Source organism: Drosophila serrata, unplaced genomic scaffold, assembly GCF_035046125.1.
Source record: "Drosophila serrata isolate PLE 108 unplaced genomic scaffold, ASM3504612v1 contig_241, whole genome shotgun sequence".
NCBI classification, from domain to species: Eukaryota; Metazoa; Arthropoda; class Insecta; order Diptera; family Drosophilidae; genus Drosophila; species Drosophila serrata.
The window spans coordinates 3,175,530-3,202,676 of NW_028257139.1; the positions used below are offsets into that span (position 1 = coordinate 3,175,530).

Here is a 27,147-nt window from a genome sequence, read left to right on the forward strand (position 1 = left end):
TGGCCGGCAATTGGGGAAGGGGGCTTGGCCTGGCCAAGCTGCCATTGGCCATTGCCAAGGGGGGCGCTCCGGGGGAGTCTCAGGCTTTTGCGACGACATTTTAAATGGAAAACGTTTTGCTTTTGGGGTTTTTTATTAGACGAGAGAGCATGAAGAGAATGTATTTTTATTTTGATTGTTTCTATTTTCGGGTTAGCCAAGCGTTACCCTGCCCCCCAGCTGCCTCCAAGCTGCCTTCGCTGCCTCTCACTCTGGCACTCGTAGGGCATCTCACTTGCTCTGCCTTGGCAATACCATAGAGTGTGTAAGCGAGCAAGTGAGATAGCCGACCAGCCTGCCAGACTCTTTCCCGTGGAAGTGCAAATGTGGCAGATTAATAGCACAATTGGAAATAGCGTTCTGTCAGCTTGAGTTCACAAAGCAGCGGATTTGAGAAGGGCAACAGCGGGGCACCGAGAGCAGGAGCCTCTGCACCACTTCCTAATGTCCCTGACTACGCGAGATCTTTATTAGCGCAAAGGCGTTCTCTGCGCTATCGCCTGGCATTTGGCATTCGGCGTTTGGCAGGCGGCGATTGCGATAAGCAGGAACTCTTCTGGCTAAAACCACACGAATCCAATCCATTTGCAGTGGCCATACCTGGTGGCATGCAAATGGAAATTGCATCTTCGGCGGATGCAGCAGCATCAGCATCACCAGAAACAGCTCTGGCATTTTCCCCAAGTTCACCTCGCAGGTTAATTGACAGTTTTCCTTGGCAATTTGGGCACGAGCCACGCTCCTTTCAGCCGCTCAGGTGCTCAGGTGTTGTTGGAATTCGACTGCAAATGCCCAGGAAGTGTGTGTGTGTGTATGGACATGTGCCTTCTTCATTACTCCAGAGGCAGAAAAGTTGTAATGGAATGTGAGTAAGCTTGAATTGGTGCAGCTACTTCATCTTTTCAAAGAGGAAAATATGTAACTTGAAGGATTCTGAAGGTCTTAGTTCACTACTATTACCAGGATTATCCTACAACATTCAGAAGCTAGGGCCAACAAAATAATTTAACTGAGAGGCTTCGGTATCACAAGGAATATAGTTGGGCTTGAACCTGCAATAATTTTAGAAGATAGTAAACCTCTTTTATCAAAAAAATAATGCTTAGGCATTTAACACAACTACCTTCAGTTTGATGCTAGAATAAGTTGGAAATTCTACCTCCTTAATTGACCGTAAGACTCTGAAAGTTGGTCGGCCCTCTGTGTACTTCAGATTTTATATAAGAACTCAATTAAAGGATAAGAACATTTTCGACATAGTATAATGCACATTAGTTTTTCCAATGACTATGATACCTATGTGTCAGAAGGGACACAACGTTTATTAAAAAATAAAATAATACAGGCTTAATAGACCAAAGATTGGCTCTAGAGACCTTGGCCTAACATGGCTTATCTAACAAATGATACACAAACCCGTCTATTTCAGCACTCTGTTTTAATCAAGTATTCTTTTTAAGACTCTCTTACACTAAAAAGAAGACCCGTTATCGGTGATCTGTAAGCTACAAGCTATACCTGCAAAAGGAGGAAAATCAAGTGGAATGTTTAAAGAAACTAAAAGGGAATTAGTAGCTTGTAACATCTTAATAATATTACACTAAAGGTATAATTGATATTGTCACATTAACAATACCAACATACGGATTCGGGTCCTAAGGTTTTCACATAGGCACAATTATTAAATATCAGACTCCTATAAAATACTGTTCACTTATCATAATAACACACACCGTTAACGGTTATAAATATTCATTTTGGCACTTAACTGGCCATGTTTTTGTGTCAGACACGAACAAATCATGGCAAAAAAAAAAAGAAAAGCAGCAGCAGCAGGTAATTACTGCATATTGAATCGCATTGAAATGCCCACGCGCAGAGGCACATTAAAATACTCACAATCGCAACAACACACACACACACACACTGAGTACACACCCGCAAAAAGGACTCTTGGAGTCACGATGCGAAGGAATGAGAATTGCTTCGCAGTGTCATTGCTGTTGCTGCTGCTTCTGCTGCTGGTAGGCCTTGTAGTCAGCTAATTGGATTTCATTTAAGCAACAACAACGCCGCAACAATTGCCATAATAAAAGCAACAACAACGAAGACGACGACCATCCATGGCAATTGTAATGCAATTTTAATGCAAAACGAGAGAGGCGGCCAACATTTTTTATTGCATTTTTACTTTTATTTCACTTAATAGCAGACAACAACAATAACTGCAGCGCAGCAGCAGCAACAACGAGAAATTGGTGCTTGGTATGAATACGAAATGATGCCAAGACCACCACATCGCCAGGCTGGGTCTTGGCAGGCGGGGATTGGGGGTTGGAGATGCTTGATTCTGATCCGAAAATGGGGATGGAGATGAAGCTGCAGGAGGAGCAGAAGCAGGAGAAGGAGGACGAGATGGCAGTGGGCGGTGGCAGGGTGGTGGAAAATTAGTATGCAGCAGCGCACTGCAGTCGGATGGCAGGCACACCAGCAGCAGCAACAGTAACAACAGCAACAGTCATCAGAACAGAACTTAGGTTAAGTGTATCCCTGATCCACAGGAAGAAATAATATTTTGTTGAATCTATTTTCCCTTGCAGGGTATTATAATTTTAGTTCGAAGCTTCTCAATATCTTAAAAAGTCATTTCCGACCCTATAAATCATATATATTCATGATAAGCATCAATTCAATTTCAATTTTTGTCAAATTTTAACAATTTTAATAATGCAACCCCTTATAAAATTTTCATTGTTCAAAATAAAAATATTTCAAAAAAAATACACAAATCATAGTTTTAAAAACGCACAACTAAGCCAAAAAATCATTAATTTTAATTCGGAAAGCTGTTCTACGCTAATTTTTAATAGATTTACAAATCTGCATACTCAGTTTTTAAATTTAAAAAATTCAATTTGTTGTCAAATTTTGACAATTTTAATGATGTAACCCCTTAAAAAATTTTCAATTTTCGAAAAAATTTCAAAAATTTATTTTTCGACCAGACATGGCTGGATCGATTCAGCTTTTGATTCTGATCAAGAATATATATAGTTTGTAGGGTCGGAAATGATTCCTTCACAGCGTTACAAGCTTCTGACTTAAATTATACCCAGCAAAAAGGTATAAAAACAGCCAATTTTCTTTAAAAATCTAAGTTTTTCGGACATCATAATTAAGCCGAAATGGCATTAATTTTAATTCGGAAAGCTTTTCTGTGCTAGATTTTATTGCACTATTAAATCTGCGTACTGCGTTTGTTGATTCTATTTTTAGTTTCTGTCTGAAATTATAAAACCCTGCAAAAAGGTATAAAAACAGACCATTTTTCCCCACAAATCATAGTTTTAAAAACGCACAACTAAGCCAAAAAAATATTTAATTTAATTCGGAAAGCTGTTCTACGCTAATTTTTAATAGATTTACAAATCTGCATACTCAGTTTTTAAAATTAAAAAATTCAATTTGTTGTCAAATTTTGACAATTTTAATGATGTAACCCCTTATAAAATTTTCAATTTTCGAAAAAATTTCAAAAATTTATTTTTCGACCAGACATGGCTGGATCGATTCAGCGTTTGATGCTGATCAAGAATATATATAGTTTGTAGGGTCGGAAATGATTCCTTCACAGAGTTAGAAGCTTCTGACTTAAATTATACCCAGCAAAAAGGTATAAAAACAGACAATTTTCTTGAAAAATCAAAGTTTTTCGGAAATCATAATTAGGCCGAAATTTCATTTATTTTAATTCGGAAAGCTTTTCTGTGCTAGATTTTATTGCACTATTAAATCTGCGTACTGCGTTTGTTGATTCTATTTTTAGTTTCTGTCTGAAATTATAAAACCCTGCAAAAAGGTATAAAAACAGACCATTTTTCCCCACAAATCATAGTTTTAAAAACGCACAACTAAGCCAAAAAATCATTAAATTTAATTCGGAAAGCTGTTCTACGCTAATTTTTAATAGATTTACAAATCTGCATACTCAGTTTTTAAAATTAAAAAATTCAATTTGTTGTCAAATTTTGACAATTTTAATGATGTAACCCCTTATAAAATTTTCAATTTTCGAAAAAATTTCAAAAATTTATTTTTCGACCAGACATGGCTGGATCAATTCAGCGTTTGATGCTGATCAAGAATATATATAGTTTGTAGGGTCGGAAATGATTCCTTCAAAGCGTTTCAAGCTTCTGACTTAAATTATACCCAGCAAAAAGGTATAAAAACAGACAATTTTCTTGAAAAATCAGAGTTTTTCGGACATCATAATTAAGCCGAAATTGCATTAATTTTAATTCGGAAAGCTTTTCTGTGCTAGATTTTATTGCCCTATTAAATCTGCGTATTGCGTTTGTTGATTCTATTTTGAGTTTCTATCTGAAATTATAAAACCCTGCAAAAAGGTATAAAAACAGACCATTTTTCCACACAAATCATAGTTTTAAAAACGCACAACTAAGCCAAAAAATCATTACTTTTAATTCGGAAAGCTGTTCTACGCTAATTTTTAATAGATTTACAAATCTGCATACTCAGTTTTTAAAATTAAAAAATTCAATTTGTTGTCAAATTTTGACAATTTTAATGATGTAATTTTCGAAAAAATTTCAAAAATTTATTTTTCGACCAGACATGGCTGGATCGATTCAGCGTTTGATGCTGATCAAGAATATATATAGTTTGTAGGGTCGGAAATGATTCCATCACAGAGTTAGAAGCTTCTGACTTAAATTAACCCCTTATAAAATTTTCAATTTTCGAAAAAATTTCAAAAATTTATTTTTCGACCAGACATGGCTGGATCGATTCAGCGTTTGATGCTGATCAAGAATATATATAGTTTGTAGGGTCGGAAATGATTCCTTCACAGAGTTAGAAGCTTCTGACTTAAATTATACCCAGCAAAAAGGTATAAAAACAGACAATTTTCTTGAAAAATCAGAGTTTTTCGGACATCATAATTAAGCCGAAATTGCATTAATTTTAATTCGGAAAGCTTTTCTGTGCTAGATTTTATTGCCCTATTAAATCTGCGTATTGCGTTTGTTGATTCTATTTTGAGTTTCTGTCTGAAATTATAAAACCCTGCAAAAAGGTATAAAAACAGACCATTTTTCCCCACAAATCATAGTTTTAAAAACGCACAACTAAGCCAAAAAATCATTAATTTTAATTCGGAAAGCTGTTCTACGCTAATTTTTAATAGATTTACAAATCTGCATACTCAGTTTTTAAATTTAAAAAATTCAATTTGTTGTCAAATTTTGACAAATTTAATGATGTAACCCCTTATAAAATTTTCAATTTTCGAAAAAATTTTAAAAATTTATTTTTCGACCAGACATGGCTGAATCGATTCAGCTTTCGATGCTGATCAAGAATATATATAGTTTGTAGGGTCGGAAATGATTCCATCAAAGCGTTTCAAGCTTCTGACTTAAATTATACCCAGCAAAAAGGTATAAAAACAGACAATTTTCTTGAAAAATCAAAGTTTTTCGGAAATCATAATCAGGCCGAAATTGCATTTATTTTAATTCGGAAAGCTTTTCTGTGCTAGATTTTATTGCACTATTAAATCTGCGTACTGCGTTTGTTGATTCTATTTTTAGTTTCTGTCTGAAATTATAAACCCTGCAAAAAGGTATAAAAACAGACCATTTTCCCCCACAAATCATAGTTTTAAAAACGCACAACTAAGCCAAAAAATCATTAATTTTAATTCGGAAAGCTGTTCTACGCTAATTTTTAATAGATTTACAAATCTGCATACTCAGTTTTTAAATTTAAAAAATTCAATTTGTTGTCAAATTTTGACAAATTTAATGATGTAACCCCTTATAAAATTTTCAATTTTCGAAAAAATTTTAAAAATTTATTTTTCGACCAGACATGGCTGAATCGATTCAGCTTTCGATGCTGATCAAGAATATATATAGTTTGTAGGGTCGGAAATGATTCCTTCAAAGCGTTTCAAGCTTCTGACTTAAATTATACCCAGCAAAAAGGTATGAAAACAGACAATTTTCTTGAAAAATCAAAGTTTTTTGGACATCATAATTAGGCCGAAATGGCATTAATTTTAATTCGGAAAGCTTTTCTGTGCTAGATTTTATTGCACTATTAAATCTACGTACTGCGTTTGTTGATTCTATTTTTAGTTTCAGTCTGATATTATAAAACCCTGCAAAAAGGTATAAAAACAGAACATTTTTCCCCACAAATCATAGTTTTAAAAACGCACAACTAAGCCAAAAAATCATTAATTTTAATTCGGAAAGCTGTTCTACGCTAATTTTTAATAGATTTACAAATCTGCATACTCAGTTTTTAAATTTAAAAAATTCAATTTGTTGTCAAATTTTGACAATTTTAATGATGTATATAAAATTTTCAATTTTCGAAAAAATTTCAAAAATTTATTTTTCGACCAGACATGGCTGGATCGATTCAGCTTTTGATGCTGATCAAGAATATATATAGTTTGTAGGGTCGGAAATGATTTCTTCACAGCGTTACAAGCTTCTGACTTAAATTATACCCAGCAAAAAGGTATAAAAACAGACAATTTTCTTGAAAAATCAAAGTTTTTCGGAAATCATAATCAGGCCGAAATTGCATTTATTTTAATTCGGAAAGCTTTTCTGTGCTAGATTTTATTGCACTATTAAATCTGCGTATTGCGTTTGTTGATTCTATTTTGAGTTTCTGTCTGAAATTATAAAACCCTGCAAAAAGGTATAAAAACAGACCATTTTTCCCCACAAATCATAGTTTTAAAAACGCACAACTAAGCCAAAAAATCATTAATTTTAATTCGGAAAGCTGTTCTACGCTAATTTTTAATAGATTTACAAATCTGCATACTCAGTTTTTAAATTTAAAAAATTCAATTTGTTGTCAAATTTTGACAATTTTAATGATGTAACCCCTTATAAAATTTTCAATTTTCGAAAAAATTTCAAAAATTTATTTTTCGACCAGACATGGCTGGATCGATTCAGCGTTTGATGCTGATCAAGAATATATGTAGGGTCGGAAATGATTCCTTCAAAGCGTTTCAAGCTTCTGACTTAAATTATACCCAGCAAAAAGGTATAAAAACAGACAATTTTCTTGAAAAATCAGAGTTTTTCGGACATCATAATTAAGCCGAAATTGCATTAATTTTAATTCGGAAAGCTTTTCTGTGCTAGATTTTATTGCACTATTAAATCTGCGTACTGCGTTTGTTGATTCTATTTTTAGTTTCTGTCTGAAATTATAAACCCTGCAAAAAGGTATAAAAACAGACCATTTTTCCCCACAAATCATAGTTTTAAAAACGCACAACTAAGCCAAAAAATCATTAATTTTAATTCGGAAAGCTGTTCTACGCTAATTTTTAATAGATTTACAAATCTGCATACTCAGTTTTTAAAATTAAAAAATTCAATTTGTTGTCAAATTTTGACAATTTTAATGATGTAACCCCTTATAAAATTTTCAATTTTCGAAAAAATTTCAAAAATTTATTTTTCGACCAGACATGGCTGGATCGATTAAGCTTTTGATGCTGATCAAGAATATATATAGTTTGTAGGGTCGGAAATGATTTCTTCACAGCGTTACAAGCTTCTGACTTAAATTATACCCAGCAAAAAGGTATAAAAACAGACAATTTTCTTGAAAAATCAAAGTTTTTTGGACATCATAATTAGGCCGAAATGGCATTAATTTTAATTCGGAAAGCTTTTCTGTGCTAGATTTTATTGCACTATTAAATCTACGTACTGCGTTTGTTGATTCTATTTTTAGTTTCAGTCTGAAATTATAAAACCCTGCAAAAAGGTATAAAAACAGAACATTTTTCCCCACAAATCATAGTTTTAAAAACGCACAACTAAGCCAAAAAATCATTAATTTTAATTCGGAAAGCTGTTCTACGCTAATTTTTAATAGATTTACAAATCTGCATACTCAGTTTTTAAATTTAAAAAATTCAATTTGTTGTCAAATTTTGACAATTTTAATGATGTAACCTTATAAAATTTTCAATTTTCGAAAAAATTTCAAAAATTTATTTTTCGACCAGACATGGCTGGATCGATTCAGCGTTTGATGCTGATCAAGAATATATATAGTTTGTAGGGTCGGAAATGATTTCTTCACAGCGTTACAAGCTTCTGACTTAAATTATACCCAGCAAAAAGGTATAAAAACAGACAATTTTCTTGAAAAATCAAAGTTTTTTGGACATCATAATTAGGCCGAAATGGCATTAATTTTAATTCGGAAAGCTTTTCTGTGCTAGATTTTATTGCACTATTAAATCTACGTACTGCGTTTGTTGATTCTATTTTTAGTTTCTGTCTGATATTATAAAACCCTGCAAAAAGGTATAAAAACAGAACATTTTTCCCCACAAATCATAGTTTTAAAAACGCACAACTAAGCCAAAAAATCATTAAATTTAATTCGGAAAGCTGTTCTACGCTAATTTTTAATAGATTTATAAATCTGCATACTCAGTTTTTAAATTTAAAAAATTCAATTTGTTGTCAAATTTTGACAATTTTAATGATGTAACCCCTTATAAAATTTTCAATTTTCGAAAAAATTTCAAAAATTTATTTTTCGACCAGACATGGCTGGATCGATTCAGCTTTTGATGCTGATCAAGAATATATATAGTTTGTAGGGTCGGAAATGATTTCTTCACAGCGTTACAAGCTTCTGACTTAAATTATACCCAGCAAAAAGGTATAAAAACAGACAATTTTCTTAAAAAATCAAAGTTTTTTGGACATCATAATTAGGCCGAAATGGCATTAATTTTAATTCGGAAAGCTTTTCTGTGCTAGATTTTATTGCACTATTAAATCTACGTACTGCGTTTGTTGATTCTATTTTTAGTTTCTGTCTGATATTATAAAACCCTGCAAAAAGGTATAAAAACAGAACATTTTTCCCCACAAATCATAGTTTTAAAAACGCACAACTAAGCCAAAAAATCATTAAATTTAATTCGGAAAGCTGTTCTACGCTAATTTTTAATAGATTTACAAATCTGCATACTCAGTTTTTAAATTTAAAAAATTCAATTTGTTGTCAAATATTGACAATTTTAATGATGTATATAAAATTTTCAATTTTCGAAAAAATTTCAAAAATTTATTTTTCGACCAGACATGGCTGGATCGATTCAGCTTTTGATGCTGATCAAGAATATATATAGTTTGTAGGGTCGGAAATGATTTCTTCACAGCGTTACAAGCTTCTGACTTAAATTATACCCAGCAAAAAGGTATAAAAACAGACAATTTTCTTGAAAAATCAAAGTTTTTTGGACATCATAATTAGGCCGAAATGGCATTAATTTTAATTCGGAAAGCTTTTCTGTGCTAGATTTTATTGCACTATTAAATCTACGTACTGCGTTTGTTGATTCTATTTTTAGTTTCTGTCTGATATTATAAAACCCTGCAAAAAGGTATAAAAACAGACCATTTTTCCCCACAAATCATAGTTTTAAAAACGCACAACTAAGCCAAAAAATCATTAAATTTAATTCGGAAAGCTGTTCTACGCTAATTTTTAATAGATTTATAAATCTGCATACTCAGTTTTTAAATTTAAAAAATTCAATTTGTTGTCAAATTTTGACAATTTTAATGATGTAACCCCTTATAAAATTTTCAATTTTCGAAAAAATTTCAAAAATTTATTTTTCGACCAGACATGGCTGGATCGATTCAGCTTTTGATGCTGATCAAGAATATATATAGTTTGTAGGGTCGGAAATGATTTCTTCACAGCGTTACAAGCTTCTGACTTAAATTATACCCAGCAAAAAGGTATAAAAACAGACAATTTTCTTAAAAAATCAAAGTTTTTCGGACATCATAATTAAGCCGAAATTGCATTAATTTTAATTCGGAAAGCTTTTCTGTGCTAGATTTTATTGCACTATTAAATCTGCGTACTGCGTTTGTTGATTCTATTTTTAGTTTCTGTCTGAAATTATAAACCCTGCAAAAAGGTATAAAAACAGACCATTTTCCCCCACAAATCATAGTTTTAAAAACGCACAACTAAGCCAAAAAATCATTAATTTTAATTCGGAAAGCTGTTCTACGCTAATTTTTAATAGATTTACAAATCTGCATACTCAGTTTTTAAAATTAAAAAATTCAATTTGTTGTCAAATTTTGACAATTTTAATGATGTAATTTTCGAAAAAATTTCAAAAATTTATTTTTCGACCAGACATGGCTGGATCGATTAAGCTTTTGATGCTGATCAAGAATATATATAGTTTGTAGGGTCGGAAATGATTCCTTCAAAGCGTTTCAAGCTTCTGACTTAAATTATACCCAGCAAAAAGGTATAAAAACAGACAATTTTCTTGAAAAATCAAAGTTTTTTGGACATCATAATTAGGCCGAAATGGCATTAATTTTAATTCGGAAAGCTTTTCTGTGCTAGATTTTATTGCACTATTAAATCTACGTACTGCGTTTGTTGATTCTATTTTTAGTTTCAGTCTGATATTATAAAACCCTGCAAAAAGGTATAAAAACAGAACATTTTTCCCCACAAATCATAGTTTTAAAAACGCACAACTAAGCCAAAAAATCATTAATTTTAATTCGGAAAGCTGTTCTACGCTAATTTTTAATAGATTTACAAATCTGCATACTCAGTTTTTAAATTTAAAAAATTCAATTTGTTGTCAAATATTGACAATTTTAATGATGTAACCCCTTATAAAATTTTCAATTTTCGAAAAAATTTCAAAAATTTATTTTTCGACCAGACATGGCTGGATCGATTCAGCTTTTGATGCTGATCAAGAATATATATAGTTTGTAGGGTCGGAAATGATTTCTTCACAGCGTTACAAGCTTCTGACTTAAATTATACCCAGCAAAAAGGTATAAAAACAGACAATTTTCTTGAAAAATCAAAGTTTTTCGGACATCATAATTAGGCCGAAATGGCATTAATTTTAATTCGGAAAGCTTTTCTGTGCTAGATTTTATTGCACTATTAAATCTACGTACTGCGTTTGTTGATTCTATTTTTAGTTTCTGTCTGATATTATAAAACCCTGCAAAAAGGTATAAAAACAGAACATTTTTCCCCACAAATCATAGTTTTAAAAACGCACAACTAAGCCAAAAAATCATTAATTTTAATTCGGAAAGCTGTTCTACGCTAATTTTTAATAGATTTACAAATCTGCATACTCAGTTTTTAAATTTAAAAAATTCAATTTGTTGTCAAATTTTGACAATTTTAATGATGTAACCCCTTATAAAATTTTCAATTTTCGAAAAAATTTCAAAAATTTATTTTTCGACCAGACATGGCTGGATCGATTCAGCTTTTGATGCTGATCAAGAATATATATAGTTTGTAGGGTCGGAAATGATTTCTTCACAGCGTTACAAGCTTCTGACTTAAATTATACCCAGCAAAAAGGTATAAAAACAGACAATTTTCTTGAAAAATCAAAGTTTTTTGGACATCATAATTAGGCCGAAATGGCATTAATTTTAATTCGGAAAGCTTTTCTGTGCTAGATTTTATTGCACTATTAAATCTACGTACTGCGTTTGTTGATTCTATTTTTAGTTTCTGTCTGATATTATAAAACCCTGCAAAAAGGTATAAAAACAGAACATTTTTCCCCACAAATCATAGTTTTAAAAACGCACAACTAAGCCAAAAAATCATTAATTTTAATTCGGACAGCTGTTCTACGCTAATTTTTAATAGATTTACAAATCTGCATACTCAGTTTTTAAAATTAAAAAATTCAATTTGTTGTCAAATTTTGACAATTTTAATGATGTAACCCCTTATAAAATTTTCAATTTTCGAAAAAATTTCAAAAATTTATTTTTCGACCAGACATGGCTGGATCGATTCAGCTTTTGATGCTGATCAAAAATATATATGGTTTGTAGGGTCGGAAACAATTCCTTCACAGCGATACAAGCTTCTGACTTAAATTATACCCAGCAAAAAGGTATAAAAACAGACAATTTTCTTGAAAAATCAAAGTTTTTCGGACATCATAATTAAGCCGAAATTGCATTAATTTTAATTCGGAAAGCTTTTCTGTGCTAGATTTTATTGCACTATTAAATCTGCGTACTGCGTTTGTTGATTCTATTTTTAGTTTCTGTCTGAAATTATAAAACCCTGCAAAAAGGTATAAAAACAGACATTTTTTCCCCACAAATCATAGTTTTAAAAACGCACAACTAAGCCAAAAAATCATTAATTTTAATTCGGAAAGCTGTTCTATGCTAATTTTTAATAGATTTACAAATCTGCATACTCAGTTTTTAAATTTAAAAAATTCAATTTGTTGTCAAATTTTGACAATTTTAATGATGTAACCCCTTATAAAATTTTCAATTTTCGAAAAAATTTCAAAAATTTATTTTTCGACCAGACATGGCTGGATCGATTCAGCTTTTGATGCTGATCAAGAATATATATAGTTTGTAGGGTCGGAAATGATTCCTTCACAGCGTTACAAGCTTCTGACTTAAATTATACCCAGCAAAAAGGTATAAAAACAGACAATTTTCTTGAAAAATCTAAGTTTTTCGGACATCATAATTAAGCCGAAATTGCATTAATTTTAATTCGGAAAGCTTTTCTGTGCTAGATTTTATTGCACTATTAAATCTGCGTACTGCGTTTGTTGATTCTATTTTTAGTTTCTGTCTGAAATTATAAAACCCTGCAAAAAGGTATAAAAACAGACCATTTTTCCCCACAAATCATAGTTTTAAAAACGCACAACTAAGCCAAAAAATCATTAATTTTAATTCGGAAAGGTGTTCTATGCTAATTTTTAATAGATTTACAAATCTGCATACTCAGTTTTTAAATTTAAAAAATTCAATTTGTTGTCAAATTTTGACAATTTTAATGATGTAACCCCTTATAAAATTTTCAATTTTCGAAAAAATTTCAAAAATTTATTTTTTGACCAGACATGGCTGGATCGATTCAGCTTTTGATTCTGATCAAGAATATATATAGTTTGTAGGGTCGGAAATGATTCCTTCACAGCGTTACAAGCTTCTGACTTAAATTATACCCAGCAAAAAGGTATAAAAACAGACAATTTTCTTGAAAAATCTAAGTTTTTCGGACATCATAATTAAGCCGAAATTGCATTAATTTTAATTTGGATAGCTTTTCTGTGCTAGATTTTATTGCACTATTAAATCTGCGTACTGCGTTTGTTGATTCTATTTTTAGTTTCTGTCTGAAATTATAAAACCCTGCATAAGGTATAAAAACAGACCATTTTTCCCCACAAATCATAGTTTTAAAAACGCACAACTAAGCCAAAAAATCATTAATTTCAATTCGGAAAGGTGTTCTATGCTAATTTTTAACAGATTAACAAATCTGCATACTCAGTTTTTAAATTAAAAAAATTCAATTTGTTGTCAAATTTTGACAATTTTAATGATGTAACCCCTTATAAAATTTTCCATTTTCGAAAAAATTTCAAAAATTTATTTTTTGACCAGACATGGCTGGATCGATTCAGCTTTTGATTCTGATCAAGAATATATATAGTTTGTAGGGTCGGAAATGATTCCTTCACAGCGTTACAAGCTTCTGACTTAAATTATACCCAGCAAAAAGGTATAAAAACAGACAATTTTCTTAAAAAATCTAAGTTTTTCGGACATCATAATTAAGCCGAAATTGCATTAATTTTAATTCGGAAAGCTTTTCTGTGCTAGATTTTATTGCACTATTAAATCTGCGTACTGCGTTTGTTGATTCTATTTTTAGTTTCTGTCTGAAATTATAAAACCCTGCATAAGGTATAAAAACAGACCATTTTTCCCCACAAATCATAGTTTTAAAAACGCACAACTAAGCCAAAAAATCATTAATTTCAATTCGGAAAGGTGTTCTATGCTAATTTTTAACAGATTAACAAATCTGCATACTCAGTTTTTAAATTTAAAAAATTCAATTTGTTGTCAAATTTTGACAATTTTAATGATGTAACCCCTTATAAAATTTTCCATTTTCGAAAAAATTTCAAAAATTTATTTTTCGACCAGACATGGCTGGATCGATTCAGCTTTTGATTCTGATCAAGAATATATATAGTTTGTAGGGTCGGAAATGATTCCTTCACAGCGTTACAAGCTTCTGACTTAAATTATACTCAGCAAAAAGGTATAAAAACAGACAATTTTCTTAAAAAATCTAAGTTTTTCGGACATCATAATTAAGCCGAAATTGTATTAATTTTAATTCGGAAAGCTTTTCTGTGCTAGATTTTATTGCACTATTAAATCTGCGTACTGCGTTTGTTGATTCTATTTTTAGTTTCTGTCTGAAATTATAAAACCCTGCAAAAAGGTATAAAAACAGACCATTTTTCCCCACAAATCATAGTTTTAAAAACGCACAACTAAGCCAAAAAATCATTAATTTTAATTCGGAAAGCTGTTCTAAGCTAATTTTTAATAGATAAACAAATCTGCATACTCAGTTTTTAAATTTAAAAAATTCAATTTGTTGTCAAATTTTGACAATTTTAATATTTTCAATTTTCGAAAAAATTTCAAAAATTTATTTTTTGACCAGACATGGCTGGATCGATTCAGCTTTTGATTCTGATCAAGAATATATATAGTTTGTAGGGTCGGAAATGATTCCTTCACAGCGTTACAAGCTTCTGACTTAAATTATACCCAGCAAAAAGGTATAAAAACAGACAATTTTCTTAAAAAATCTAAGTTTTTCGGACATCATAATTAAGCCGAAATTGCATTAATTTTAATTCGGAAAGCTTTTCTGTGCTAGATTTTATTGCACTATTAAATCTGCGTACTGCGTTTGTTGATTCTATTTTTAGTTTCTGTCTGAAATTATAAAACCCTGCAAAAAGAATAAACTAAAAGAACAATTTGTTGTTCAATTTGTTGTCAAATTTTGACAATTTTAATGATGTAACCCCTTATAAAATTTTCCATTTTCGAAAAAATTTCAAAAATTTATTTTTTGACCAGACATGGCTGGATCGATTCAGCTTTTGATTCTGATCAAGAATATATATAGTTTGTAGGGTCGGAAATGATTCCTTCACAGCGTTACAAGCTTCTGACTTAAATTATACCCAGCAAAAAGGTATAAAAACAGACAATTTTCTTAAAAAATCTAAGTTTTTCGGACATCATAATTAAGCCGAAATTGCATTAATTTTAATTTGGATAGCTTTTCTGTGCTAGATTTTATTGCACTATTAAATCTGCGTACTGCGTTTGTTGATTCTATTTTTAGTTTCTGTCTGAAATTATAAAACCCTGCAAAAAGGTATAAAAACAGACCATTTTTCCCCACAAATCATAGTTTTAAAAACGCACAACTAAGCCAAAAAATCATTAATTTTAATTCGGAAAGGTGTTCTATGCTAATTTTTAATAGATTTACAAATCTGCATACTCAGTTTTTAAATTTAAAAAATTCAATTTGTTCTCAAATTTTGACAATTTTAATGATGTAACCCCTTATAAAATTTTCAATTTTCGAAAAAATTTCAAAAATTTATTTTTCGACCAGACATGGCTGGATCGATTCAGCTTTTGATTCTGATCAAGAATATATATAGTTTGTAGGGTCGGAAATGATTCCTTCACAGCGTTACAAGCTTCTGACTTAAACTATACCCAGCAAAAAGGTATAAAAACAGACAATTTTCTTGAAAAATCTAAGTTTTTCGGACATCATAATTAAGCCGAAATTCCATTAATTTTAATTCGGATAGCTTTTCTGTGCTAGATTTTATTGCACTATTAAATCTGCGTACTGCGTTTGTTGATTCTATTTTTAGTTTCTGTCTGAAATTATAAAACCCTGCAAAAAGGTATAAAAACAGACCATTTTTCCCCACAAATCATAGTTTTAAAAACGCACAACTAAGCCAAAAAATCATTAATTTTAATTCGGAAAGGTGTTCTATGCTAATTTTTAATAGATTTACAAATCTGCATACTCAGTTTTTAAATTTAAAAAATTCAATTTGTTGTCAAATTTTGACAATTTTAATGATGTAACCCCTTATAAAATTTTACATTTTCGAAAAAATTTCAAAAATTTATTTTTTGACCAGACATGGCTGGATCGATTCAGCTTTTGATTCTGATCAAGAATATATATAGTTTGTAGGGTCGGAAATGATTCCTTCACAGCGTTACAAGCTTCTGACTTAAATTATACCCAGCAAAAAGGTATAAAAACAGACAATTTTCTTAAAAAATCTAAGTTTTTCGGACATCATAATTAAGCCGAAATTGCATTAATTTTAATTTGGATAGCTTTTCTGTGCTAGATTTTATTGCACTATTAAATCTGCGTACTGCGTTTGTTGATTCTATTTTTAGTTTCTGTCTGAAATTATAAAACCCTGCATAAGGTATAAAAACAGACCATTTTTCCCCACAAATCATAGTTTTAAAAACGCACAACTAAGCCAAAAAATCATTAATTTCAATTCGGAAAGGTGTTCTATGCTAATTTTTAATAGATTTACAAATCTGCATACTCAGTTTTTAAATTTAAAAAATTCAATTTGTTGTCAAATTTTGACAATTTTAATGATGTAACCCCTTATAAAATTTTCCATTTTCGAAAAAATTTCAAAAATTTATTTTTTGACCAGACATGGCTGGATCGATTCAGCTTTTGATTCTGATCAAGAATATATATAGTTTGTAGGGTCGGAAATGATTCCTTCACAGCGTTACAAGCTTCTGACTTAAATTATACCCAGCAAAAAGGTATAAAAACAGACAATTTTCTTAAAAAATCTAAGTTTTTCGGACATCATAATTAAGCCGAAATTGCATTAATTTTAATTTGGATAGCTTTTCTGTGCTAGATTTTATTGCACTATTAAATCTGCGTACTGCGTTTGTTGATTCTATTTTTAGTTTCTGTCTGAAATTATAAAACCCTGCAAAAAGGTATAAAAACAGACCATTTTTCCCCACAAATCATAGTTTTAAAAACGCACAACTAAGCCAAAAAATCATTAATTTTAATTCGGAAAGGTGTTCTATGCTAATTTTTAATAGATTTACAAATCTGCATACTCAGTTTTTAAATTTAAAAAATTCAATTTGTTCTCAAATTTTGACAATTTTAATGATGTAACCCCTTATAAAATTTTCCATTTTCGAAAAAATTTCAAAAATTTATTTTTCGACCAGACATGGCTGGATCGATTCAGCTTTTGATTCTGATCAAGAATATATATAGTTTGTAGGGTCGGAAATGATTCCTTCACAGCGTTACAAGCTTCTGACTTAAACTATACCCAGCAAAAAGGTATAAAAACAGACAATTTTCTTAAAAAATCTAAGTTTTTCGGACATCATAATTAAGCCGAAATTGCATTAATTTTAATTTGGATAGCTTTTCTGTGCTAGATTTTATTGCACTATTAAATCTGCGTACTGCGTTTGTTGATTCTATTTTTAGTTTCTGTCTGAAATTATAAAACCCTGCATAAGGTATAAAAACAGACCATTTTTCCCCACAAATCATAGTTTTAAAAACGCACAACTAAGCCAAAAAATCATTAATTTTAATTCGGAAAGGTGTTCTATGCTAATTTTTAATAGATTTACAAATCTGCATACTCAGTTTTTAAATTTAAAAAATTCAATTTGTTCTCAAATTTTGACAATTTTAATGATGTAACCCCTTATAATATTTTCAATTTTCGAAAAAATTTCAAAAATTTATTTTTCGACCAGACATGGCTGGATCGATTCAGCTTTTGATTCTGATCAAGAATATATATAGTTTGTAGGGTCGGAAATGATTCCTTCACAGCGTTACAAGCTTCTGACTTAAATTATACCCAGCAAAAAGGTATAAAAACAGACAATTTTCTTAAAAAATCTAAGTTTTTCGGACATCATAATTAAGCCGAAATTGCATTAATTTTAATTTGGATAGCTTTTCTGTGCTAGATTTTATTGCACTATTAAATCTGCGTACTGCGTTTGTTGATTCTATTTTTAGTTTCTGTCTGAAATTATAAAACCCTGCAAAAAGGTATAAAAACAGACCATTTTTCCCCACAAATCATAGTTTTAAAAACGCACAACTAAGCCAAAAAATCATTAATTTTAATTCGGAAAGGTGTTCTATGCTAATTTTTAATAGATTTACAAATCTGCATACTCAGTTTTTAAATTTAAAAAATTCAATTTGTTGTCAAATTTTGACAATTTTAATGATGTAACCCCTTATAAAATTTTCACATTTTCGAAAAAATTTCAAAAATTTATTTTTTGACCAGACATGGCTGGATCGATTCAGCTTTTGATTCTGATCAAGAATATATATAGTTTGTAGGGTCGGAAATGATTCCTTCACAGCGTTACAAGCTTCTGACTTAAATTATACCCAGCAAAAAGGTATAAAAACAGACAATTTTCTTAAAAAATCTAAGTTTTTCGGACATCATAATTAAGCCGAAATTGCATTAATTTTAATTTGGATAGCTTTTCTGTGCTAGATTTTATTGCACTATTAAATCTGCGTACTGCGTTTGTTGATTCTATTTTTAGTTTCTGTCTGAAATTATAAAACCCTGCATAAGGTATAAAAACAGACCATTTTTCCCCACAAATCATAGTTTTAAAAACGCACAACTAAGCCAAAAAATCATTAATTTCAATTCGGAAAGGTGTTCTATGCTAATTTTTAACAGATTAACAAATCTGCATACTCAGTTTTTAAATTAAAAAAATTCAATTTGTTGTCAAATTTTGACAATTTTAATGATGTAACCCCTTATAAAATTTTCCATTTTCGAAAAAATTTCAAAAATTTATTTTTCGACCAGACATGGCTGGATCGATTCAGCTTTTGATTCTGATCAAGAATATATATAGTTTGTAGGGTCGGAAATGATTCCTTCACAGCGTTACAAGCTTCTGACTTAAATTATACTCAGCAAAAAGGTATAAAAACAGACAATTTTCTTAAAAAATCTAAGTTTTTCGGACATCATAATTAAGCCGAAATTGTATTAATTTTAATTCGGAAAGCTTTTCTGTGCTAGATTTTATTGCACTATTAAATCTGCGTACTGCGTTTGTTGATTCTATTTTTAGTTTCTGTCTGAAATTATAAAACCCTGCAAAAAGGTATAAAAACAGACCATTTTTCCCCACAAATCATAGTTTTAAAAACGCACAACTAAGCCAAAAAATCATTAATTTTAATTCGGAAAGCTGTTCTAAGCTAATTTTTAATAGATAAACAAATCTCCATACTCAGTTTTTAAATTTAAAAAATTCAATTTGTTGTCAAATTTTGACAATTTTAATATGTAACCCCTTATAAAATTTTCAATTTTCGAAAAAATTTCAAAAATTTATTTTTTGACCAGACATGGCTGGATCGATTCAGCTTTTGATTCTGATCAAGAATATATATAGTTTGTAGGGTCGGAAATGATTCCTTCACAGCGTTACAAGCTTCTGACTTAAATTATACCCAGCAAAAAGGTATAAAAACAGACAATTTTCTTAAAAAATCTAAGTTTTTCGGACATCATAATTAAGCCGAAATTGCATTAATTTTAATTTGGATAGCTTTTCTGTGCTAGATTTTATTGCACTATTAAATCTGCGTACTGCGTTTGTTGATTCTATTTTTAGTTTCTGTCTGAAATTATAAAACCCTGCAATAAGGTATAAAAACAGACCATTTTTCCCCACAAATCATAGTTTTAAAAACGCACAACTAAGCCAAAAAATCATTAATTTCAATTCGGAAAGGTGTTCTATGCTAATTTTTAACAGATTAACAAATCTGCATACTCAGTTTTTAAAATTAAAAAAATTCAATTTGTTGTCAAATTTTGACAATTTTAATGATGTAACCCCTTATAAAATTTTCCATTTTCGAAAAAATTTCAAAAATTTATTTTTCGACCAGACATGGCTGGATCGATTCAGCTTTTGATTCTGATCAAGAATATATATAGTTTGTAGGGTCGGAAATGATTCCTTCACAGCGTTACAAGCTTCTGACTTAAATTATACTCAGCAAAAAGGTATAAAAACAGACAATTTTCTTGAAAAATCAAAGTTTTTCGGACATCATAATTAAGCCGAAATTGTATTAATTTTAATTCGGAAAGCTTTTCTGTGCTAGATTTTATTGCACTATTAAATCTGCGTACTGCGTTTGTTGATTCTATTTTTAGTTTCTGTCTGAAATTATAAAACCCTGCAAAAAGGTATAAAAACAGACCATTTTTCCCCACAAATCATAGTTTTAAAAACGCACAACTAAGCCAAAAAATCATTAATTTTAATTCGGAAAGCTGTTCTATGCTAATTTTTAATAGATAAACAAATCTGCATACTCAGTTTTTAAATTTAAAAAATTCAATTTGTTGTCAAATTTTGACAATTTTAATAAAAATTTTCAATTTTCGAAAAAATTTCAAAAATTTATTTTTTGACCAGACATGGCTGGATCGATTCAGCTTTTGATTCTGATCAAGAATATATATAGTTTGTAGGGTCGGAAATGATTCCTTCACAGCGTTACAAGCTTCTGACTTAAATTATACCCAGCAAAAAGGTATAAAAACAGACAATTTTCTTAAAAAATCTAAGTTTTTCGGACATCATAATTAAGCCGAAATTGCATTAATTTTAATTCGGAAAGCTTTTCTGTGCTAGATTTTATTGCACTATTAAATCTGCGTACTGCGTTTGTTGATTCTATTTTTAGTTTCTGTCTGAAATTATAAAACCCTGCAAAAAGAATAAACTAAAAGAACAACTAAGCCAAAAAATCATTAATTTTAATTCGGAAAGGTGTTCTATGCTAATTTTTAACAGATTAACAAATCTGCATACTCAGTTTTTAAATTTAAAAAATTCAATTTGTTGTCAAATTTTGACAATTTTAATGATGTAACCCCTTATAAAATTTTCAATTTTCGAAAAAATTTCAAAAATTTATTTTTCGACCAGACATGGCTGGATTGATTTAGCTTTGGATGCTGATCAAGAATATATATAGTTTGTAGGGTCGGAAATGATTCCTTCACAGCGTTACAAGCTTCTGACTTAAATTATACCCAGCAAAAAGGTATAAAAACAGACAATTTTCTTGAAAAATCAAAGTTTTTCGGACATCATAATTAAGCCGAAATTGCATTAATTTTAATTCGGAAAGCTTTTCTGTGCTAGATTTTATTGCACTATTAAATCTGCGTACTGCGTTTGTTGATTCTATTTTTAGTTTCTGTCTGAAATTATAAAACCCTGCAAAAAGGTATAAAAACAGACCATTTTTCCCCACAAATCATAGTTTTAAAAACGCACAACTAAGCCAAAAAATCATTAATTTTAATTCGGAAAGCTGTTCTACGCTAATTTTTAATAGATTTACAAATCTGCATACTCAGTTTTTAAAATTAAAAAATTCAATTTGTTGTCAAATTTTGACAATTTTAATTATGTAACCCCTTATAAAATTTTCAATTTTCGAAAAAATTTCAAAAATTTATTTTTCGACCAGACATGGCTGGATCGATTCAGCTTTTGATGCTGATCAAGAATATATATAGTTTGTAGGGTCGGAAATGATTCCTTCAAAGCGTTTCAAGCTTCTGACTTAAATTATACCCAGCAAAAAGGTATAAAAACAGACAATTTTCTTGAAAAATCAGAGTTTTTCGGACATCATAATTAAGCCGAAATTGCATTAATTTTAATTCGGAAAGCTTTTCTGTGCTAGATTTTATTGCACTATTAAATCTGCGTACTGCGTTTGTTGATTCTATTTTTAGTTTCTGTCTGAAATTATAAAACCCTGCAAAAAGGTATAAAAACAGACCATTTTCCCCCACAAATCATAGTTTTAAAAACGCACAACTAAGCCAAAAAATCATTAATTTCAATTCGGAAAGCTGTTCTACGCTAATTTTTAATAGATTTACAAATCTGCATACTCAGTTTTTAAAATTAAAAAAATTCAATTTGTTGTCAAATTTTGACAATTTTAATGATGTAACCCCTTATAAAATTTTCAATTTTCGAAAAAATTTCAAAAATTTATTTTTCGACCAGACATGGCTGGATCGATTCAGCTTTTGATGCTGATCAAGAATATATATAGTTTGTAGGGTCGGAAATGATTCCTTCAAAGCGTTTCAAGCTTCTGACTTAAATTATACCCAGCAAAAAGGTATAAAAACAGACAATTTTCTTGAAAAATCAAAGTTTTTTGGACATCATAATTAGGCCGAAATGGCATTAATTTTAATTCGGAAAGCTTTTCTGTGCTAGATTTTATTGCACTATTAAATCTGCGTACTGCGTTTGTTGATTCTATTTTTAGTTTCTGTCTGAAATTATAAACCCTGCAAAAAGGTATAAAAACAGACCATTTTCCCCCACAAATCATAGTTTTAAAAACGCACAACTAAGCCAAAAAATCATTAATTTTAATTCGGAAAGCTGTTCTACGCTAATTTTTAATAGATTTACAAATCTGCATACTCAGTTTTTAAATTTAAAAAATTCAATTTGTTGTCAAATTTTGACAATTTTAATTTAATTTTCAATTTTCGAAAAAATTTCAAAAATTTATTTTTTGACCAGACATGGCTGGATCGATTCAGCTTTTGATTCTGATCAAGAATATATATAGTTTGTAGGGTCGGAAATGATTCCTTCACAGCGTTACAAGCTTCTGGCTTAAATTATACCCAGCAAAAAGGTATAAAAACAGACAATTTTCTTAAAAAATCTAAGTTTTTCGGACATCATAATTAAGCCGAAATTGCATTAATTTTAATTCGGAAAGCTTTTCTGTGCTAGATTTTATTGCACTATTAAATCTGCGTACTGCGTTTGTTGATTCTATTTTTAGTTTCTGTCTGAAATTATAAAACCCTGCAAAAAGAATAAACTAAAAGAACAACTAAGCCAAAAAATCATTAATTTTAATTCGGAAAGGTGTTCTATGCTAATTTTTAATAGATTAACAAATCTGCATACTCAGTTTTTAAAATTAAAAAATTCAATTTGTTGTCAAATTTTGACAATTTTAATGATGAAAGTTTTTCGGACATTATAATTAAGCCGAAATTGCATTAATTTTAATTTGAAAGCTTTTCTGTGCTAGATTTTATTGCACTATTAAATCTGCGTAAACTTAAACAAGCATCCAAAGCTGAGTCGATCTAGCCATGTCCGGTCGAAAAATAAACTTTTGAAATTTGTTCGAAAACAATAAGACGTTACATATCAGCCCTAAAAATAATAGAAGTTACAAATAATCATTCTTCAGACTCATTTCAAAATTATATTAAGCTGCAATTGTTCCTTGAAAGTGGCAGTAGAAAAATGCGTGATTTAACATGGTTTTCCCAGTGTATGCACCGTAACTAGTGCATGTCTCAGCCTCAGTTTCAACTGTATGAGTGTCCCTGCCGGCATCGTGGCCAGGACTTGCCACTTGACTTTATTGGCAACTTCATGGAATATTCAGCAGCAAAGTTTGGCGCAAGTGCCTCCGAATAATACCGCCACCGGAACAGCTCCAGCTCCAGCTCCTGCTCCTGCTCATGCTTCTGCTCCTGTTTATGTTCCTGCTCCTGCTACCCTCGGATTTCTGTCAGCCTTGCCACCAGCTTCATTTGCTATGCATTTTTATTTGGCTCATATACAAATGGCGGAGCATGACGCGAGTTGAGTTCGATGGCGGGGCTGCAATCCAGATTGGTGGTGTGGCAGTGGGAATTCCGGAGGACAGCGCAGGACAGCCCAAGTGTCACTTAAAATGCCAATACTGATTATGGCGACCTCTCTCCTCCAGCTCTCGCCGTCAGTTGCTTTCAGCTGGTTGTCTCATTCCCACACTCTCTCTCTCTCTATCTGTCTCTCTCTCAGGATGTCGCAGAAAGGACTTTATGTGCGGTCAGGGCATGGCTATTATTAGTGACAGTTTTACCTTTATGCGAGTCCTGTTCAAGTGCACACATTCATGCCAGGGAAGTGTTGTGGAAATACTAAATATATAAGTAGTTTAATATATAGAATACAGATCATGGCTGTATCTTTAAGCTCCTTTTTAATCCTTTGATCATATATAGCTTACTATGGTTTAGCCTAAGAACATTCTGTTTAAATAATTTTAGCAGATCTATATTTAATGTTTAAATGGAATAATAATACTTTAATGAAATGTCTGGAAGAAGTAGTACTCCTTTTAGGTTCCTTTCTAAAAAGAGAATCAAATTCAGTTAGTACAAAATTCCACTCTCCCCCACCAAAAGCTGCCTCTTTCTTTGTGTGTATGCGGTTCATTTAAGTGATTTCCCCCAACACAAGGAGGGAGTGGGAGGGCTTCCAAATCGGTTTCCCTTCCTAGACCAAGGCCGTCGTGATTGTTTTCCAAAACTCTATCCGTCTGTCCACACTTCACTTCGATTAAGGGACTGCTAGGCTGCTTCGACTCGGTCGAATGCGTGTGTTTTTGTGTTAGCCAATTGGCCACACAATTTTCCAAGCGATAAATTAGCGCATCAATTATTGATCGGGCTTGTGGCCAAGTGAGAGAGTGTGCTTAAGACGTTTCAGCCACGTATCCAGGCGAAAAGTGAAAAGAGAATGGCGCTCCTACCACGTCGGATGCTAATCTGGCTCAAACCTAATTCAGTCAGCAACTGCGATTTCTGGCTCGAATAAAAGCAAATCTTTACTTATGAAACAACAATCTTTTGATTTACTAAATTTAACATCTTGATTGATTATTCCTGAAAAGGAACTTAAATGGATTGAAGCATTACTACTGGTTAATAAAATATTGCAAGTAATAAGGATTCTTCATAAAATGTTATGGGACCTATAAATTGTCTGTCGCGCATTCCCATTGAGTTTAATAGCCGAATTCAATTAGCAATCTTATTTTGATTGGAAATTTCCATTCAGTTAATTTCCCAGTAGCAAAGTTAACCAGAATACTTCCGTTTTGCGACGGCAAACACTTGAAGGGTGCTTCTAATTAATTTCGCACCCACTCCCTTCGACCAAGATGGAGCTACTGATTTTTATGCCCTGACCCTGGGGTCCTTGTGGACGCTAATGCAACCATATACAAATACTTGAGCTCATGTTTGTTGCATGTATATGGGCATTTTTAATAAGTTACAGATTTTTTTGCACGCACTTTTCCTCTGGCATATTCCTGGTATTATTCCGTATTCACCCCCGTGTGTACTGCCACCACTTTCACCCATTCACCCCGCGAGAGAGGGTGCCGGTTTTGTTGTTTTATAAATTAAATATGCTCGCGCATACGATTCCAGTCGGGAAACGAAAACGGGGAAAATTTGGCACAATTTTCGGGGCCGGGTTAAATGGGTTTTCTGCGGGGAACTTGACGCTGATTGTGTGGCATGGAGGGGGCGGTGTTATGGGGGACTCCCCGATTGCTATTGTCTGAATGGGCGACACACCGTTAAGCAGTTCATTTGTAGGCAATTTTCGTATGATTACAAACAATTTCCGCACAGTTTCGCTTGGAGTGTGTGCGATTAGCTTGGAAATTTATGGATCATACCCAGAAATGGGGGAGTCATGATTCTTATTGTTTCAAGTGGCTTTTTTGGCGGTAAGGGTAGAGAGGGTAGTATCTGCAGTAGGGGTAGTGCTTGAATGATATGGCAGGCTTATTTTACAGAAAATATATGTTATATTTAATTTACCTATCTTTTACCGTTTTAAACTAATTTATACAATTCTCGTGGAACTCTTTGTCGCACAAATTCCAATTTTTACTGTCTTTTTGGCACATAAAAATAATTAAATAAGACACGCTCGTAAAAGCTTAACCCAACAACAAACGCAGTTCAGTCTTCGATGAAGCTTTCGTTGAACGTTTTTAGCTCGAACCTCCATAAAATGCGTAAACAAATGCCACAGATCTTGGACGGACATTAGATATTTTGAAAGCAAATTATAACATTTAAGTGGCATTAAAATGCAGATCGTAAAAGTGCCTCTCGCGGCGTGCCATTCCCCACTCGGGGCTTCGAATCGAAGTTTCTATAACCCGTTCGGGTTTTGATTTGCATAAACAAATTGGCTGAATGCATTTTAATCGCCTCGATCGGGTTACAAATATTAAACAGACACCTCCTCCTCCATTCGCCCCTCCATAAAGCACTTATCTCAACTACCCAAGTTAATTGCTTAATTTGTTGAGATTCACCGCCCAGACCGATCTCAGTCCCTTAGGGCATTAGACAATGCATTTCGGAGTGGGAAGTGGATTCTCCTACCTGATGCTCAACGATGCCCTCGTGCTGGTACCCTGTATATGGCGAACCCCTACTAGGCATGAGTCACATTCGGTCTTTTTGGGATGCAATTTGCTTATCGACACTCCGACAACGACTCGAGAAATGCGTGTCTCCTGGCGGTGGCTTCAATAATTTTATTGGTATGACGGCCACGTTGACGGCGACGTCGCTGCAATCAATTAGCATTGTGACCTGTTTCTCTACCGCTCCCCAGCCCTCTCCTGTTCCCACCTGCCCTCTGCGTCCAGCTTACTGCTCACTCCGCCACTCTTATCACTTTGACGCGCTTGTTAATGAACGAGCTGGAGCTGAAGCTGCACTTGGGAAAATAATCCCTTAGTAAAATTAATAAGTATAATTATAACCTTCCAGGGTATTATTATTTTGTCAGAAGCTTGTAAGCCTGTGAAGGAGTCATTTCCGACCCTATAATATATATATTCTTGATCAACATCGATATCCGAATCGAACATGTCCGGTCAAAAAATAAAATTTCAAAAAATTTTTCAAAATCTGAAATTTTTATAAGGGGTTACATCATTAAAATTGGCAAAATTTGACAAAAAATTTAATTTTTCAAAAAGTTAAATTTAGTATGCAGATTTGTAAACCTTATAAAATCTAGCATAGGAATGCTTTCCGATTTGAAATTAATGCAGTTTTGGCTTAGTTATGAATTTTTTAGTTTTACAATTATCGATTTCCAA

The 27,147-nt window shown here is 31.7% G+C and overlaps 1 protein-coding gene across 1 annotated transcript in view; it reads right to left on the reverse strand.

Moving 5' to 3' along the window:
* Nucleotides 1-27,147, reverse strand: part of Fancm (FA complementation group M) — a 41,197-nt gene that overhangs the window by 2,841 nt on the left and 11,209 nt on the right. The gene's annotated exons all lie outside the window — the stretch shown is intronic.